This window comes from Macrotis lagotis, chromosome X (assembly GCF_037893015.1).
Source record: "Macrotis lagotis isolate mMagLag1 chromosome X, bilby.v1.9.chrom.fasta, whole genome shotgun sequence".
NCBI lineage: Eukaryota > Metazoa > Chordata > Mammalia > Peramelemorphia > Peramelidae > Macrotis > Macrotis lagotis.
Genome location: NC_133666.1, coordinates 131,887,423 through 131,892,532, shown reverse-complemented (window position 1 = coordinate 131,892,532; position 5,110 = coordinate 131,887,423). Strand labels below are relative to the sequence as shown.

Here is a 5,110-nt window from a genome sequence, read left to right as displayed (position 1 = left end):
AAAAAATAAAGAAGGAAAAAAAGATCATAAGTTCATAGATTTGGGGATAGAATGAACCTTATAAGAAATCATCTGGTATAATTACTTCATTTTAAAATGAGGAAGCTGAACCCCAGAAAACTTAGTTGCCTTTTCCAAAGCTGTAAGTAGTAAATCTGAAATTTGAATTCAGGTCTTCTGAATCTGAATCCAGTTACCTTGCCATCTACTGAATAAAGTTCAGCCTCTCTAGGTTTTCATCTAAAGTTTTCCATACGTTATGTACCAGTCACCTCTTTAGTACTTTATGCCTATGGGCATGTGTATACTCTGTTTTGTATGTTTGGACATCTAATCACTTTAAAAAAATCTTAATAGCATTTTATTTTTTCTCCCAATTATATGTAAAGATGGTTTTCAACTTTAATTTCTGTAAAAATTTGTCTAAATTTTTCTCCCTCTTTCCCTTCCCTCTTCCATTCCCAAGATAGCAAGCAATCTGATATAAGTTATTCATGTGCAAACATGTTAAGCCAATTTCCATATTAGTCATGTTGTGAAAGAAGAATTGGAACAAAAGGGGAAAACCACAAAAATGAAAAAAACAATAAATAAATTTCAAAAAAAGTAAAAATTGCATGTTATGATCTGCATTCCGACTCTACAATTCTTTCTTTGGATATGGCAATTGTCTTTGAGCATTGTATTTCTGAGAAGAGCTAACTAAGGCTGTCATAGCTGATCATGGCATAATGTTGGTACTGCTCACTTTACTCAGCATCAGTTCATGTAAGTCTTCTGGATATCTAAGTAAATTGGACTGAATCAAGAGTTAGTTTCTTAGGGTGTGTTGGTTGTTCTTTGTTCTCAAAATGGATCATGATATTAGGAAAGAGAAGTCATGACTTATAAGTGAGTTGGATTTCATTGGGAAGGGTTTCTGCACAGTCACCAACCTCACTCTCTTTGCTGGAGCTATCTGAATCCAGGGTCAAGATTCAGATCAGAATGACTGAAGATGAGACTAGATGTAATGGAAGACCTTGACCTTTTTAATCTGAGATTTGTTCCAAAAGACAGTTTGAGGCAGCACCTATTCAGTGATTAAAGCTAGGGTATTTTATTTTATTTCATTTTAAAATTCTCTTTCTCCCTCCCCCCCCCCCACTCCCCCATATTGAGAAAGCAAGTTGCTTGATGCAGGTTCAAAATGTGTAGCCATATTACCTAGCTGTGTGGCCTTGGGCAAGCCACTTAACCCCATTTGCCTTACAAAAACCTTAAAAAAAATGTGTAGCCATGAAACATTACCACAATAATCATGTTGCAAAAGCAGACATAATCACGCCCCCCCCACCTTCCCCAAAAGAAAGAGAAAACGCAAGAAAAATAAAATGAGAAAAAAAAGCATGCTTCAGTCTGTATTCAGACACCATCAGTTCTTTCTTTGGGATGGATAGCATTCTTTATCAAAAATCCATCACATGGGGAGGCTAGGTGGTGCAGTGGACAGAGCACTGGCCCTGGAGTCAAGAGTACCTGAGTTCAAATCCAGCCTCAGACACTTAATAATTACCTAGCTGTGTGACCTTGGGAAAACCACTTAACCCCATCACCTTGAAAAAACTAAAAAAAAAAAGAAAAAAAGAAAAAAAGTCCATCACAGAAATTGCTTCAATATTTTCCGACAGTTGCTATTGTTAGCTATATCTCATTCCTCCTCACATCCATTTATTCTATTCTCTCTCTCTTCTTTTATCCTGTCCTTCCTCAAAAAATGTGTTGTATCTAACTACCCTCTCCCATGATCTTCCCTGTTTTCACCTACATCCTCTCCCCTCCTCCTGTCCCCTTTCTCCCATCCCTTTCCTCTCCTATTTTCCTGCCAGGTAAGATAGATTTCTATACTCAGTTGAGTGTGTATGTTATTTCCTCTCTGAGCACTTCCAATGAGAGTAAAGGCTCGCTCACTCCCCCTTTACTTTCACCCTCTTCTACTCCATTGTAAAAGCTTTTCCTTGCTTCTTTTATGTGAAATAACTTACCTCAGTTCTCCTCTCCTTTTCTTTTCTCCCAGTACATTCATTTCTTGCCCATTAACTCCATCATTTTAATACGTTATACCTACAAATTCAACTCTCTCCTGAACTTTATCTAGATATGCTCCTTCTAACTGCCAAAATGATTGACAAAGTTCATTTGACCTTCCCTTCTGACCTCTCTATGTTTCACTTGAGTCCTCTACTTGAGGATCATACTTTCTGTCCATCTCTGATTCATTTATCTGGAAACTCTGAAAGCCCTCTATTGCATTGAAAAATCTGTCTTTACCCCTGAAAGAATATGTTTAGTTTTGCCTGTAAGTTGATTCTTGGTTATGATCCAAATCTTTTGCCTTCTGGAATATTATATTACAAGCCATAAGAGCCCTTAATGTAAAAGCTGCTAAATCTTGTGTTTTCCTGATTGTAACTCCATGATATTTGAATTTTTTTTCTGGCTTCTTGTAATATTTTTTTCCTTGTCTTGGGAGATCTGAAATTTGGCTATAATATTCCAGTCTTCCTTTTGGCATTCTTTTCAGGAAGTGATTGATGGATTCCTTCTATTTCTATTTTACCCTATGCTTCTAGGATATCAGGGAAATTTTCTTGGAGAATTTTCTTTTTTTTTTCTTTTTTTTTCTTTTTTAGGTTTTTGCAAGGCAAATGGGGTTAAGTGGCTTGCCCAAGGCCACACAGCTAGGTAATTATTAAGTGTCTGAGACCAGATTTGAACCCAGGTGCTCCTGACTCCAAGGCCGGTACTTTATCCACTATGCCACCTAGCCGCCCAAGGGTCTTTTTTTGGTCTTGATTTTCAAGTGGTCCAATAATTTTTCTTTTTTTCTTTTTGGTCCAATAATTTTTAAATGATCTCTCTTAGATCTGTTTTTCCAGTTCAGTTAATTTTTCCAATGTGATATTTTACATTTTCTTCTAGTTTTTCATTCTTTTGGTTTTGTTTTATTGTCTCTTGATTTCTCACAAAGTCATCAACTTCCCTTAGCTCCAGTCTACATTTGTTTTTTTTTTTGAAGTGGCACGGAGTTGTTTTATTTCAATACATACAGAGTGCAAAGAGGAGACATCTGATGTCCAACTGTGTAAGTGACAGACCCTAGGGGAGAAAGGCAAACAAAGAATCCAAAAAAAAGGTTGACAACAAAAACAAATCCTCCTAATGAGAGGTCTCTCCCAGCAGCACTAAGGATGTACTGGTAAAATCCTCTCTGACAGGAAGACTGAGGGTCATGGGCTTCCCCGTTTGGGTGAGTGGCCTGACCTCAGCTGAGGAGGACTGGGGCTGAGGTCAAAACAGCATGTTCTTGAAGGTCACTATCAATGACATTGCTTAGCTCACACATACTAGGCCTAAATGTGTGACTATTGTGAGCTATGAAAATGTAAATTCAAAAATAAATCAACAAATCAAGAACGAAGGCATAAAGATCATTAATGGCTCCTGTAAGGCAGCAGGGGCTGTTGGTTCAGCCCTTAACAAACTGGGCTGGCACAGTGGCTGACATTTTGGGATTCCCCAGAAAACCAAACACTCAGAATAATAATAAGAAACCAGCAGCCTCAAGTCAAGGACTCAAAAAAAGCCTGTCTTTTTTTTTGTAGCATTTCATATAAAACATGAAATCAAGTTTTTTATTTCTTTTAAAAAAGTGAGTATTTTTAGATAGAATATATATATGTGTGTGTGTGTGTGTGTGTGTGTGTGTGTGTGTGTGTGTGTGTGTGTGTGTGTATGCTTCTCTATTTTTTTAAAAAAAAAAGAGGGGCATTCAACAGTATTTCTGGAGTCTCCCTCTATGCTCTGACTGGCTGTCCTGGGGCAAGTACATCAAGACAAAGGCTCTTGGGCTTCTCTGCCTCGGCCACCGGTGGGGCCTAGGTCAGTGACATGGCCTCTCCCTCATGATATCCAGTCATCTTCCTCACCAAAGTACACTCTTTCAGCCATGTTGATAAAGAGAACTGTGTCCACAACACCTGGTATCATTTTGATAGCCATGTTCACTTCACTCAATTTGTGGACTCGGTCAAACTTCCAATCCAGCAGAAAGTTGCCATTGTCCATCACCACAGGACCCGCCTTGTGGTCAGTCATTCACAGCTCAGCCACTCCACTGAACCTCCAGGACAGGGCCCTGGTCACAGGGACGTAGGCCATGGGGATGTAGGTCATGGGGATGACTTCAGTGGGAATACCCTTCACCCAGTGGACACCGAGGTTTTGTGAATCCTTCCTATAATCAGCAATAACGATGAAACATTTAGCATAGCTGGCTACAATCTTCTCCACCACCTTTGATGAGATTGAGGTCAGCATCTACTTCATCAGCACCATCAATTACAAGATCAAACTCTGGGTGTCGGTCCAGGTCACTTAGGAGTAAGACATTCTGAAGAATTAGATGCTGGGCCTGAAAGGACGTGGGAATACAGACAATGTTCAGGTTTTCTTGTTTCACTCTTTCAGCTATCCTCTGTACAGTGTGGACATTGGTAGAGCCACTGCCAGTGCCCAGCACTTGGTTATTCTTTGTTGGTTGTCCACGGCCTTGTTGCCAGCCAGCCACTTGGCTTCCTCCATCCTGGACATGGTAGACGTGGGGAAGTGTGGTGAGGCCGGGCCGGGGCCAGGGCCGGCAGAACTCAGCTGCCTCCAGCAGAGGGCTCGCGCTGGGGCAGCAGCCTCCATTCTACATTTGAAAGAATTATTTTCTTCAAAGAGTTTTGTATCTTCTTTTCCATCTGGCCAATTCTGTTTTTTAAGGCACTCTTCTCCTTATTGACCTTTTGGTCTGCTTTTTCTATTTAACCCCAAATTGTTTTTAAGATGTTATTTATCTTCACTATTTTTTCTAATTCTTTCACCAAGCTACTGACTTGGTTTTCATGATTTTCCTGCATTCCTCATTTTTCCTCTAATTCCCTTACTTGATTTACAAAATCTTTTTTGATTTCTTCCATAGTCTAAGACCAATTAATATTTTTTTTTCCTGGAAGCTTTGAATATAGAATCTTTGACTTTGTTTCCTTCTGAGTGTGTATTTTGATCCTCCATAAGTCCAAAGAAA

General features: G+C 39.3%; 1 pseudogene; it reads right to left on the bottom strand.

Annotated features, from left to right (window-relative positions):
• Nucleotides 1-3,922: 3,922 nt before the first annotated feature.
• On the bottom strand, nucleotides 3,923-4,632 carry LOC141502541 (ribose-5-phosphate isomerase pseudogene; annotated as a pseudogene).
• Between the last annotated feature and the right edge of the window lie 478 nt (nucleotides 4,633-5,110).